Source organism: Poecilia mexicana, unplaced genomic scaffold (genome assembly GCF_051168715.1).
Source record: "Poecilia mexicana isolate PSO_F unplaced genomic scaffold, ASM5116871v1 scaffold_17, whole genome shotgun sequence".
Taxonomy (NCBI): Eukaryota; Metazoa; Chordata; class Actinopteri; order Cyprinodontiformes; family Poeciliidae; genus Poecilia; species Poecilia mexicana.
Genome location: NW_028263386.1, coordinates 31,045,462 through 31,060,728, shown reverse-complemented (window position 1 = coordinate 31,060,728; position 15,267 = coordinate 31,045,462). Strand labels below are relative to the sequence as shown.

Here is a 15,267-nt window from a genome sequence, read left to right as displayed (position 1 = left end):
GTTTACTGGGTCCATGATGATGGCGTTCCTCACCGGTCTTGGTCAGGTCCTTCTGTCATGAAGTGTGGTGGTTGTGGGTGAGGAGATGACGTCGAGACCCAGGTAAGGTGATGAGTAAGAGGAGTTTAATGACGAATATGCTCGATAAACAGTCCAGGACAGGCAGCACGGCGAGAGGCAAGCGCACACAGCTAGATGCCGGTAGCACTGACAACAAAGACTGACACGATGAGCTAATGCCAGCACAGGACTTCACAGTACAACTGTGCAGGCAGACTAACAAAGACGACGTGGACGTACGTTACACAAACTTAGACAAGGACCCAACAAGGAACACAGACAACAGGTGAGACTAAATACACTGGGAGGGTAATCACAGGAACGAGACACAGCTGGGATCAATCAACGGGGAGGACAGGACAGAAACTCACAGGGAAACAGGACTAAACACAGAAAATGTCAAAAATAAACACACAGAAACACGGATTGTAACATTAGGTATCAAACTTAGGCTTCTTTTTAAACAGGAGGTCTGGCCGTTATAACTTGTTAGGTTTGCCCCACAATATGGAAGATTTCTTCTTCACCAACACACTGCACGCCTGTTCGTGCACTGCTTGCCTCTCACTGGTGGAGATGGTGTATTGCACTACTTAACCCTTGTGTTTAGAAATGGGGTCCATACCAACCGACCCCACACACGTAAAACATTTATCATTTATCATTTGCCACAGTTCTCTACGTTTCCCTCAGTTCTCGCACACACAAGGGTTAAAACAGCCTTAAATAATGTTTCAAATGCTAAATTCATGAGTGCTTTGTAGACATTGTTAAGGAAGAAATTATATAAATAAGTTAACTTTGGAAAAAAGTTTGGCTCTCTCTTCCTCTGGATCCCAGGTCCTCTCGGCGGGCCACGTGTAGCCACAAGGAAAACAACAATGCGTGTTGACGTCACAGAATTACAGAGTTTAATCCAATATAAGACAATGCATAAACTTAGAAGTACGACAATGCACAAACTTACACCAGAAACTACAGAACAACGGAGACATACATTCATTTACCTGACATAAATGGAAAGAAGGAAAGAAAGAAAAGCAAAGACGTGCAAAGACATCTTTGGAGAGTTGCAAGAGCAAATCTGATTTGTTACTTCTGTGTAGAAAGTTTTATCTTCTTTTCTTTAATTTATTCAAACAAGGCGTATCTTTGCTCATCCAACCAGGAGCTATCTCTGACCCTCTCTCAAGCCAGAAACCCCTGCCGTGTTTACGGCCTTTCACAGATGAGTGTGAAAAGCTACAACTTCCACTGTATTGTTTTCCCACAGACAAAAGGCAGTTCAAACGATCCTAGCAAACCATCTGCTGTAACTACAGGTAACATAAAGGTCAATAGGCCAGAATACATTACTAATTTCAAAACCACAATTAGGCCATTTGAATCAAGACATGTTAAGTTTTAAAACTAGCTTATTTTAAATTTATTTTCTCAACAGTTCCCTCTTTTAATCTCTTAATAGAGATTACACTCTAAAATATAAATTTAAAATATGCTATGTGATAGTATAAGCCTAAATTCAGAAACACCATATTATAGCTGATAAATTACGCCCCTCTTTTTGCATGCAACCTTCTACATAACATTTGTTGTTAAAATGTTGGCATATTCATTGCACATAAAATCAGACCAAATCAGACAGCAAAATCATATAAAGGATTAAAAACTTAAAATAAATGTTCTAAATGATCTAGCCCATAGTCATATCTTACCAAAAGATGATGCATAAATTTATCAATACTTAACAGAAATTTTACCACAAATCTTAATGTTATACTTGTTATACTTAATGTTTTATACATGTTTTATTTACACTGATTTATTAATTAATACTCTAATTATTCTTTATTGTTTCAAGTCATATATTGGTCTTGTTATCAAATCTTATTTTAATAGTTATTTTATTGTATTATCAGGAAGGAAGAGATTTTTTGTGTTAGCTTTTAGTTTTATTTCTTTTTAAAACTTCATTCCTAATTATCATTTATTTCCTTATGTTAAGTCTCTTCCAGTAATTTTCCTTTTGTATTATAACTCGATAAACTTCGAATTTTAAGAAGCTTCTCCTTTAGAACTGTATTTTGTCAATCTTTTGACCCTCTTTTTATATAAGGCCTACATGAGAAATAATGTTTCCCAAAACTTTAAAAATGTTGAACCCAAAACTTAACTGTATTTTAGAAGCAGTTCCATAATTGTTAATTTGTAAATCTCCAATTTAGACCAATTTAATTTCAGTCATCATATTTTCTATTTTAAAACCTTAAAGAATGATCAGCCTGTTTTACATGAGTAAAGTTAACCGTATCACTAAATATCAAAATGACCTACTTTATTCCAATCATAGTTTTAAATCCCAAAATTTCAACCATTTTAACCTTTGATCCATTTATTCTTTTGAAAACCTATTTGTAAAATATTTAATTTGATAATAAATTACCCTTTTTATAGTGTTTATCAATTATCAATGCCATTTTCAGTTTTTCGGAGAAATTCGATACAGCTAAGTTTATTAAATGATGTAAATATTTAATTTAGACCTTCCTGGATGTCTTAGTTAAACAACTTATTTTAAATCATATGAAGAGAGATGCAACAATCCAACGATCACCTTCCTTATTTTAAGAAACACTGTTTTATGTAAATTATTTGATAAGCAATATTAAGTTTAGTGTATTCAATTTATAAATTTTAGTTATTCCATATCCAAATAGTTAGTTTGTATTTAATGAATTTTGATTTAACTTCAATAACCTCTTTTTCCAAGAAGTAAAGAGAAATCCAAACTAAAAATTTGCCTATTAGATCAATTCCATTCATGTCCCCCTGTTTCTATAACAGAACAAATGTTCTGTCATAGAATACAACAAAAATTCCATACAACTCATTGAGATGAAATCTGCTATCGCCGCTAACTTTAGCCTCAGATAACACAGTTGGATGTAATTCAAACATGTGTCCCAGATGCTGTTACAATCTGCACACCTCAATCAAAGAATTTAATGTTTGATTAAATTTATGAAATCAACACAGAACTTGGTGTCATTAGCTCAGTAAGCTCTGCAGACACTCATCAATCCACTCTAGCACCTTAATTTTAAATTCCATTTAATTTAAATTTAGTTGTCACTAAATGGTAGCCACTGTACTATGTAAATAAAATTTAGATCATCTTCCTTAGTAGATGAAGCGGAGCCCACAATGCAATTCAGCTATGGTTAAGAAAAAATATGTAATTGCAATAGTTAGTCCCTGCCCATTCTTTTCAGGCAGGAAGGGAAAAACACATTAGCATTTTGTGAGACAGAGTGAATCATGGAGGAAGTTAGTACATTTCCGAGAAATGCAGAATCGTAACCGTTGGTTCACACGAACCCTCAAACTGCATTGTAAAACCTCTGACACCAGGAGATAGGATGTCCTCAACACATTAGCATTTTACTGCAGGGGTTCAGGACGTGAAGGCAACAGGGCGCATCTGTGCTATAACTAAATTAAGGAGAGATAAAAAATGGCATCACACACTACAAAAATTTAAAAAGAACTTATTCACCACTACCAAGTTTTGTTGGCATCCATTTCGTCTCCAACCTGCAGACTGAAGGGAACCCCAGGAGTGGGCTTTGGCGCCCAGGTCACATGATCAGAGGTAAGAATCCAGGATCAAACATGAGAACACACAACAGGACCACTGCTGAGCGACTTGCCATGCACAATTCTTTATCTGCTGAATTAGAAGGTGTCCAGAGTAGCAGTCATTCCTGCAGTGCAGAAACATCTGGATACAGTCCCTTGTTAATTCTCAGTACTCAGCCACGCCCTTAACTCCTCCCAACTCTAGCAGACTGACTACTGACCAGCTCTCCGTCTCACGGGTCCGAAAAGACTCTAATTCCCGGGTATTACCGCAGATAAGAATTTAGAGAACTTTTGTTTAAGCTGGGAGCGGGAGAGATGCGTCCAAGTTCTAACTACCTACATCCAGACGTTATGCCCCGCTTCTGTCCATAATTCCGACAATTGGAGTAGCCCTGCCGGTGTCCGAACCAATGAACCACATCTGTTAACGGTAGCTCTCTCCCTAATAATTAACGTGCACTTGGTAACCGACTTGGATAGTTTTAGTGACTAGGAATAAGTCCCAGGGACATTATTTATCTGAACTAAAGAACGTACGAAGCCACCCTAAGTTACTAGGACCATAAGCATTGATTTTACAATGATCAGAGAAATTAAATCTAGATGACTCAATTAATTTAACTGTCCACAACATCAAATTAGACTTTAGTATTTTATTAGCAAGCTTTAGCAAGGGAAAAGGACATACAGCATTTTAATAAAAATCAAGAAATTAAAAACTTTAAAGAATCAACAGAAATCACTCCTATTACTACCCTACGCTATGTCTTAATCTAAATAGAGGCTTTGGGGGGAGGCAGTAATACTCGAACCCAGATGCAGAGACGATCTTGGCAGCAGAAACTTTAACGTCCATGGGTGGAGTCCTGTCTTTGTCTTGGCAGAATCCTTTCAGAATAAATCCAAAGTTGAACTGGTGAGAATCCTCTCTGAACTCAGTTCTTTATCCAAACGATCTTTGCCTATTCCCCATGTCCACTGCTGCATCGTTGTAATCCTTTGGGTTGAGCGTGGGGCCGCAGTTGAATCAGAGTCCCGGGTTGTGGGTAAACGGATCTTGTTCCTTCCTTGGGCAGCGAGCAGTCATCCCGGGGTGTCATCAAGCAGCCCTACGTTGATTCTGCATCTCCATCTGCTCGACTCGAACGCTGCGGAACAAAGAACCTCGATCCTCCTGTCTGGTGTCTTTTTATTCTTATCAGCAGCCACACACTTTCTTTCCTCATGGACGTTTTTGCTTGACGTCAACTGTTCTTTAGTTAGCCTCAGACTACAGATGAACTTTATTTCTCCTGAGCTGCACTTTCAGTTCCCTGTCTGAATTCTGCACCTGTTTCCTCTGTACTGACTGCTAGGACAGATGATCTCATATCCATCACCATCTTGGAGACATGATGTCTGTTCTAATGACCTAATGTCTTGGTCACCTCTGCTCTCCTTTCGGTTCCTCTTTCTCCCTGACCTTTCACCTACCATCTACCTCCAACACAACATCAGTGACCTTTAGTTACAGTTACACATTTTACACCATTTCAAGTTCAATGTCAAAATCACATTTATAACCTTTTAGTTTCTCTGATTTAGCATTCATTTATAATTTTATAATAATCATTACTTATTAGTTACCCTTATTATAATCATGATGTGTTATTACAGACATTTCTGAAATTAAACCAAGAATAATTCATCATTCTAATTATTTGATACCATGTTACAGTTACTTGTTTCACCTGTAAGTACTTCCATAAGTTTAAGAGTAAGTGTAAATATTCTTATAATCAAACCAACATCAACCATTGGTTAAACCAATATTAATTATTGGTTTAATCATAAGTTATCATTATTAATTCAAGTATTTTACTCTGGGTTTTATCCAATTACTCAAAATGTTTAGATTTTATTCCTTAAACCTTTAATGCCTTGAAATGAGTACTCTGAACTATTTTTATTCACTGCAGGCTGGAAACTTCCTCCTTTTTCAGGAAACCTGCTTTTCCTGTTCCATAACTCTCTTTCTGCCTGACTATGATTTTTTATGATTAAATAGAAAAAAGTAGAATTAAAGCAAAGTTTGCAGGACACTATAACAACATACACAACCAGATTAATTTCATTACCGTCTGACTCTACTGTTGGGTCTTGATGTCACCTGTGTAATCAGTTTTAAATATAACTTTATTTATTGTTATTATTAAACTAAAATCTCCAGCATGGGGAAGTGGGATGAGCTCGACTTTTCTCGACACCCTCTTTGATGAACTTTGGTCAGCCTTTCGTGGTCGACAGAGCAGGACGTAGAAACCAGCAGATCAGTCATCCTCTGAAACCCCCGTCTGGGTTTGGACAAAAGGCTTTGATCTTTGCGGTCCCGACTCCCTGCTGATTCCCGGCCGTAGAGGACTCTCACAGATAACGCCCGAGTCCCTTTTGTTTTCAGCCAGGTGTGAAAAGGAACACTCAACGCAGACATCTGTTGCCAGGTCCTGTGAGCAGCACTTTGCCCTCACGTGACAACAGGAGAACAGTTCATCTTCACTGACCTTCATAATTGTTCAATAGCTTTTGGCTTTCATACAGCAGTCCAGCAGAAGATGGGCACAGTTCAGCATCGTCATGTCTTTGTTCAGCAGCAACAACAGCGGCCTGATGCGGTAATCAAGAAGATCCTTTCTAAACACATCGTCCCATGATCTCTGAGCTAGAAAGACCCTGCCCCCAAGATCGCCATCAAGTCAGAAGGAAGGAGAACTGCCAGAGAAAAATAATACAAAGTAATTAAAAATCAAAACTTATGTGTGTCACATTTTGTTACTTTCACTATTATAATTAAAATTTATCTTGTGATGCATCCTCCCTTGTGGCTCTAGATTTGTTGTTGTTATAGCACAAACAGCCAACTGCCCCAAATCCTGAACTGCAAAAAGAATAAACATAGAAATGTGTTAAAACATTCCACCATCAGATTTGCCAGAATTAAGAAAATAAAGACACTTACTGTTCAAAATCAATAGACGTCAATACCTCGATGACATTCACTCTGCTTGTGCCAAATATCAACTACAAATTTTAAAATCACAACCTCTCAAACTCATTAAAGAATTAGAACAAACTCTAGAATGTCCCAGTACTAACTCTTATAAAAGTTGTGATTGAATTGCACTTTGTCAAATAATTATGAATTTCATATTGTAATACTAAATACCAAACATCCTTGTCATTGTCCCACGCTTCAAGACAAAGTCCTATTGCATAATTACAGAAATTATTCACATTTTAATTGAACTTCATAGTAGTTTTAACCAAATTTTCCTCAAAATCAACAATTTACACCCAACTGTATATAATCAAAATCAGCAGTGATGCAGAAATTCATCAACAATTTTAAATGAAATAAAGATGAGATAGATGTTGTTTAAAGCTGTTCAATTTTAGATGATCAATTCTAATTTAGTAGAAGCTTCTATATCACATACACCATATTTTAGTCAAGCAGGAAGGCAATATGACTCTACATTAAAGAAATCCATAATTCACTATTGTTGAATGAAAAAAGTCAAAATTATTGATTAACTAATTTACAATTAACCATATACAAAAATTTACCAGGAATTAGGGTCTACTTCTCCTTCTCCCCCTGTTGATATAATAAAATTATCATTTTGAAAACAATTTGGAATCTATGTCACTGTTATATAATAATTTGCTGAAAAACTAAAATATTGTAAGATGTTCCACCATTTCTCCAAATCTTCCATCTAGTATTCAAACTAGACTGAGATGATGTAAATTTCAAAGTTCCATCAGTAATCTCTTATCTTTATATCCCCCTTTGTTTTTCTTATTTCCAAAAAGAAAAACAATTTTCAGGTGGAAAACAAAAATCAAAGAACTTTCCCCCATTGTGCTAAAATTTCAACATGTCCAATCAGTTACCCATAAGAAATAAAAACTAATTAAATTCAGTTAGTAAGTGTTAGTAAAAAATAAAATAAAAAATAAAATACCAAAGTGGACGAGACAGTCTCACAATTACTAATTCTTATCTGCTTTAAGTCAAGGCCGAAGTTGTTCCGCCTCTGTTGTATGAATCCTACTGCACAAGCAGATGATACAGCTGTAATCAGATTGTGATACCAAAATATGTAATCATCACCTTTAAAATTGTCTGTAAAGCAGTAATAAAAGTAAATCTATGAAACAAAACCTTTACTGTCCCTAAATAGTTTAAAATAAGAAAAATATCACACAGCTACTCACTAAAGTGACGTCATATGTACAAAGCGCTTCCTAAAACCCATCAAAGGCCATTTGCATACACATTCACTCTCATTCACACTCAAGCAGACTCTTTAACACCCCATTGTAAGAAAGATACAGGATGTTACCCCAGATCAAACTGACCAAACAAAGTGAGGTGTGATCTGCCCCCAACACTCTCGTGAGAGCAGGAACACGACCCCATTCTCAGTATTCGAAGGCATCTTTACATTAGATGATCTATAATGTAAGAAATATACTTTCCAATTCTCCTCGATGACATTGGGCAAACACATTGAGTAGTGTAATTCACCTACAGCAACTGAAAAGATTCCCATGTTCACATGTAATTTGTTCGTCACACTCCAATGTGTAAAATAAAAATATTTGTGAACCATAAAGTTAGAACTTCCCAATTTGTACTGAATCCATCTTCCAAACACATATTTACCCAAATTTCAAACCAAAATTCATCCTGTAGAAAGTATTAAACACAATTATTATAAGACCATGCCTGAAAGGAAACAAAATCATCCAACAGTTCTAATAATGTTTTCTAATTTGTGAACCAGTTTCAAAAACTCCATTTTATACACACAACCGTATTCCATGATAGCCCACTGTTATTAAATGGCTACCCAGTAACTAGACCCCCTGTAGGAAAACCCCAAAAACCGTTCATGTGGTCATGTAATATGCAAAATGGGCTGCACACGAAGCTCGTCCTACAAGAAACAAAGTCATTCATTAGTGTTCCAACATGTCCTACATTAACAGTGCAGAAAACACTGTCAAGGAGAAAAACATCATATTTATCATTTTTGTTCCGTTGTTCCAAGCAGTGAGGGTGTTTCATCCAGTGTCAGGAAACCTAGGAATTGAAGTGATTGTAAATGTTACAGTATTATTAAAACAAAAAATGAGATCATTCCAGTGCTCCAGCCTGGAACTGACGCCACACATGTCTCCCACTGAGAAAGTAGAAACATCTGTAAATCCGTTATTATGTACTTTTCATTTCAACATAAAACACAGTTCCAAAAGAAATTCACATCAAAATCCAAGAATCCTGAAAGAGTGAGCTGCAAATGTCAGTGGTAACAGAACTGAAGAGCTCCCAAAATGCAAATGGAGTGGTCAATCAGCCCCCCTGCTGTGAAACAAAACCTGTAAAACCTGTAACCAAAATGGAGAAACCTCTGTCCCACAGAAGCACATTTTAACAGAAAGTTAGTAATACAACATCCAGCAAAAAACATTTGACAATATTTTATAACACAATCTCATCAACCATCCACCAACACAAAAATCACAAGACAAACACATAACACGTAGTGAAACACAAATCACTTCTGCACAATCTCAGCACAACTCAGACACAGACAGACAAATAGACAGCAACGCGTGGTGGAACATATAACGGCGGAAGACAGACCACACAGCAATAGATCAACCCGCAGCCAAGCACGCACACAAACACAAAGAAACGTACAAAACACAGAAACACAGACGACGTCGTAGTTCAGCCAAGAAAAGACAGAAAAGAAAAGAAAATGTCAGGCGCCGACTAAAAGAATGTATGATGCATCATTTTAATTTTCCAACTTTACTTTTACAAATCTCTTTTATTCTCATTTCAACTTCTCTTATTACTTATAAACTTCTTAACAAACCATCACTGTTAGTCACTTATATTCAATAACTTTTAGGGCTGGGTACGCCCAAGGCAAAAATTAGCCTAAATTTAGCATAATAAAGAATTTGTCTCAGTCCTTTAAGGTGATTCAACCTGTACCGAATTAAATAACTTGTCTCGGTCCTTTATACTCATGGCAACTCGATTCAGAGTCCCAGAGTAGGGTGATTCAACCCGCTAGGCCTATTAATCCCAAACCAGTCCAATTATTAGTCCACTGGAGATGAGCCGTAATCTCCTGGCCGATTCAAGCCAATGCTAATTAATACACAGACACCCGAAATTCTTTTATAGAGGCACAGGCATGGATCCTCAGGGTAAAGAATTTAAAAGAAACCCAGCTTTAGGACAGAGGTAACGTAAACTCCTACTGCCTGGATCCGCTACGATCCCCTGTAATGTGTATTGTCTCTTCAAACTACAGACTCTTTGAGGAGGGATTTTATATACCGCTGCAGCTACTAAATTCTGTGAGGCCGCACACACCAAGAGCAATCAGCCACGGTCCAACGACACAGCGCTTCAGACAATTAAACATTGTCTTACCACACCGAAGCGTCGGGCCGAAACGGATCAGTCAGGTACCAACAGCCACCCGCCGAGATTCCAGAACTGGCACGAGCCCCCAAATGTTAAGGAAGAAATTATATAAATAAGTTAACTTTGGAAAAAAGTTTGTCTCTCTCTTCCTCTGGATCCCAGGTCCTCTCGGCGGGCCACGTGTAGCCACAAGGAAAACAACAATGCGTGTTGACGTCACAGAATTACAGAGTTTAATCCAATATAAGACAATGCATAAACTTACACCAGAAACTGCAGAACAACGGAGACATACATTCATTTACCTGACATAAATGGAAAGAAGGAAAGAAAGAAAAGCAAAGACGTGCAAAGACATCTTTGGAGAGTTGCAAGAGCAAATCTGATTTGTTACTTCTGTGTAGAAAGTTTTATCTTCTTTTCTTTAATTTATTCAAACAAGGCGTATCTTTGCTCATCCAACAACAAAACTGTACCTCATTAGCTGCATCAACTCCAGAGGAATAAAGTCTAATCTTCTTACAGTCTCTCCAGCCCGCATGACCTCCAAATGCGCCAGTCAAAGCTCCCCAGGCAACACATGCCGCGCGGAACAAAATAAAAGTTCCCCCTCTACATTCCAATGTACACCCAACATAAAACCAATAAAATTACTACTGCCACCTTCAACAAAAAAAACAACAAAAATAAAAAACAAGAGGCAGTTGTCCTGACAGCAACCACAGCCATGTTTATGACAGTCTCATGACAGTCTTATTCACCCCTCTTCAAATAAAGGTACCATTATTTTTTTATTTGCCATTTTTCTGTACTCTTTAAAATACAAATGCTTTCTCTGTTTAATTGCTCTATTGTTCTTTTTTGTAGGCTTCTGTAAAGTGCAGTGGTCCAGTGAATGGGAATGTTCTGTCGTTGATCCTCACTGTTCTTAGGAAGGAGAAATGTCAGTTTGTCTGCAGTAATACTGGAGACAAACTGAATGAGTGAGATTGAATTAAAACAATACACTGACCTTGGTGAAACAGTTTTCACATTTCCTCTAAAGTGTACCTATTGTTTTATTGTGCTAATTTTCATAATTTTGTTGTTTGTAAACTTTGAATGTATTGACAGTTTGTACAATTGTCTTATTGTATAATGGCTCTTGAAAAAATGTTGGTAACACTTTAATTGATGGAGTGTGCATAAGACTGATATACTGTCATAAACATGACATAACTCCTGTTAGGAACATACCAACAATGTCATGAAGTGTCATTCAGTAAATTAATGACAATTTTAATGAAAATTTGCTTTAAAAGTTGGATGATAGGTTTTATGTTACGTTTATGACCGTGTAATGTCAGTCTTATGCACACCCCACCAAAATGGTAATATATTGAAAGCACAGTGTAATTATAATTTGTATTCTTTAAAGTAATAACTTTCGTGTTTTTTTTTGCCACACTTAAATTTTCATGTTCATTGTGTTCACTTTTGACATGTAAACTGATAATTTATGTATAGCTCATAAAGTTGTGAATAAAATTGGACAATTTTAAAATGTCGGTAATTAAACAAAATATTTGTGTAATTAATCTTTCCATGTAATTGTAGCTTAAAACAATGTAAGTACTGCAATGTAGTTATACACTACAAAATAGGAAAGTAGGAATAAAGAAGACTTATTAGTAATTAAAATTGTACTTTATTAGCTATAGCAGTAAATCAAAAATAAAACTGAAGTGTAATTTAAATACATTACTAATATATTAGTAGTATATTAAAAGTATGTTTTTAATATAATTCTATGACAGAATTAATACACTCAAAATATCCTAATCAAGCTCTTGGATACTACATAAAAAAGTATACTTAAAGTATACTAAGTACAACTTGAAGTTGTTCCAAAAAAGTACATTGAAGTATACTAAGTACAAAAAAAGTTGTTCCAAAATAGTACAGTTTAAGTACATAAATAAAAGTATGTTAAAATTTAATATACTAAAGTATACTAAAGTGTCCTGCTGATGACTCGGTTTTGACCCCAATTTCAGCTGACCTACAGATGTCCTTGTGACTCTAAAATGCTGTTTTACAGATGAGTTCTTGGATGATGCAGTAACGTCAGGTTGCAAGTAAAAACATTTGGGGGTGACAGTGGTAGGAATTTGCCTTAGTGGGTTGCTGGTTGGATTCCTGCTCTGTTCACCTTTGGCAGACCCCACACCTCCTGGTGTTGGCCAGAAGGGGTAGAAATGTGAAGTAGCAGCCTTGCTTCTATCGTGGCTTGGCTACAATCCAGTAGCTTACCATCATCAGCATATGAATGTGGCCTTTGAGGCCTCAATTTGATATAAAGGGCATTATCATAGGTATAGGAACCGGGGTGGGATGTGCCCGACCCTCCAATATACGAGACAAGTGCATTTGTCCCACCCAATAATTTCACTGCAGTTGCAAAGATATTTGACATCTTGCGCTCAAGTGCTTTTATTTTGAAGGCACAACCCAGCGCCTTCAACACAGCGCTTCTTCCCTCCTCCCCTTCACCTTCCCTCCTCTGAATGGCTTAGAGTGTTTGAGAGGCAGGAGGCAACAGTGAAAGTCAGAAACTCCGTATGAATGGGTTAACATGGTCTGTCGGGAATTGTGAAATGAATATCGCTTGTTTATAACATCTTTTTGTCAGTTTACATTCATATATAAGAACCAAATCTTTTTGGTTAAATCGTTTTAATTCTGGAATAATCACAGATCTAATATTTTACTGCTGACTTTGTCTAAAAGTTAGCTACTCTAGCAACAATATTTTATTTCATCACAATGAGACAGAAACAGCAGTAAAATTAGCCTTGTGAAACTACTTGTTGTTTAAAAAGTAATGTCAGTGTGAGCAATGGCTACACAACTCGACCGTTTAACATGTGTATTATATTAATTATATTATATTATATTATATTATATTATATTATATTATATAGGAGAATAGCAGTGCTAGAATAGTGATGCTGTTGAAGAAAGGTGAAGAGACTGAGGAAGCTCAGGTGAGGTCTTCAATTAATTTATTGAAATATGTATTAACCTGTGATTACTTTTTATATAAACTGAATGATTTTATTAGGAGGAGAGCATACCAGTGATAGGAGAGTCAAGTGGAGCTTCAGGGTGTGAAGTTATAAAAATAAATTATTGGAGAACCAGAAAGAAGAGCAGGTGGTGACTGGTGTCAGGTTGATTTTTTTTTTTTTTTTTTACTTTACAATATTTTTTTCATTATTTTTATAAGGGTAATTTTTAGGAGATATGAAAAGAAGAGGGCTTGTGGAAGGGTTTTAAAATTAACTAATTTTAAGGGGCCTTCCGAAATGTGCCCATCACTTTAAACCCAGCGTTTCAGGTCTGACATATTTAACCCGCCACTAGAGCGCAGTGACTGAAGGTATTGTAAGATATATCATAGTGATATAGATGAACTATTTTTTTTTCTTTCGAAAAAATTTTATTGTTACTTAGAACATTTTATAGCATATACACATTTATACAGAAACTTTTCACATAAAAAGACTAAAATACAGTTTGTCACATTTCTCACTAAAAGAAGATAAGAACAAGGATGTTAAAAACCAAACTCTGTACGTTAAAAGTTGAGCAGGACCGGGGCGACTCCTTACAAAGTTCTGAGCCATCCCGTCCTTCCAAACAGCGCTTGGTGCCCAGAGGAGAAACCCCCCCCTGCTGCTCCTTCCCTCCTTCCTCACCCGGAGGGCCAGGCCGCCACTGCCGGGACCTCCGTCCGTGGAGCGCCGGCTCCTTCGTCCATGGAGGCGCAGGCGATGCTTCTTTGTGGCTGTGTCCTTGGCGCGCCACCTGCAGCTCTGATGTTTCCTCTTTTCGCTGCCGCCATCAGGATCACAGCCACGGGGGGGATCTGCCTGCGCCTGCTTACCAGCAAGTTTCTGGAGGTCCATATGGCGTCTTTGATGGTGGCGAGGGTGAGCCACATCTTTGCAAAGTCTTTATTCTCCATTTTCTGGTGGCTCACCCCGTACAGCACGAGCTGTAGATCGAGGACCTCCCCTGCTGGTAAGTATGGGAATTGCAAGGAGCCGGCCTCTGCCCACAGGTCCCTGGCAGCGCTGCACTCCCACAGCAGATGCCTCACCGACTCCGGCGCGCCACAACCGGGTCGGGGGCAGATGGAGGTCGCCGACATGCCGCGGGAGTGCATAACGGCTCTGAGCGGGAGGATCTCATGGGCCACCATCCAGGACAGGTCCTGGAGTCTGTTCGGAAGGACGGGATGGCCCACATTGCGCCAAACCGTGTTGGCGTCTCCACGCAGGAGGCCGCGCACTGGAGTCGCTGGTTCCCGGTCCTGCACAATAGAGATAATAAAACGATGGTTAGTTAAAATCCCGATCTCCTCTCCTTCCAGTTTAAAATGCTGTAAAAATTTCTGTATAAAAGCGTATGCTGGTGGGAGGTTAAAAGCTGCTGGTTTTTTAAAATCACTCTTTAAAAGTTTCAGTTTTCTCAGGTAAGACCCAAACCAGAATCTATTCATTGCATTTGTCTTTGGATTGTTAAAAATGTCCATGGCTTGTTTAAAATGAGTGCTGATGTAAAGGCTGCCTAAAAACAGGTACAGGTCTGGGACTCCTTTCCCCCCTTTCTCTTTGGGTTTTGTCATGATTTCTCGTTTTAGTCTTTCCCATTTGGAGTCCCAGATGAAATAAAAAATGTCCCGTTGCAGCTCTAAAAACACTCTCCTAGGAGGAATAAAAACAGAACTGGTTAGTAAAAACACGGGTAAAATCACTGCTTTTACAATTAAAATCTTCCCCTCTATTGTTAGGTTCCTCAGTGACCAGAAACCTATTCTTTGTTTTACTTTTTGTGTTATTTCAGTCCAGTTTGTTTTTCCTTCACCATTTTTATCAAATTTAACTCCTAAAATTTTCTGTTCTTCTTGGGTCACCTGAAACTGAAGTCCTCTTTTTTCACTTTTTTTCCATGGTCCGTAAAATTGTGCTCTAGTTTTTTCTTTATTTAATTTGGAGCCTGACGCTTTACCGAACCAGTCTGTTAAT

The 15,267-nt window shown here is 37.6% G+C and overlaps 1 long non-coding RNA gene across 1 annotated transcript; it reads right to left on the bottom strand.

The window, feature by feature from the left end:
• Positions 1-4,340: 4,340 nt before the first annotated feature.
• LOC148154883 (uncharacterized) lies at positions 4,341-10,978 on the bottom strand. The gene is made up of 2 exons (XR_015765846.1): positions 10,672-10,978; positions 4,341-6,450 (listed from the first exon to the last, which is right to left on the bottom strand). It is a non-coding gene; the product is annotated as an uncharacterized LOC148154883 (long non-coding RNA).
• Between the last annotated feature and the right edge of the window lie 4,289 nt (positions 10,979-15,267).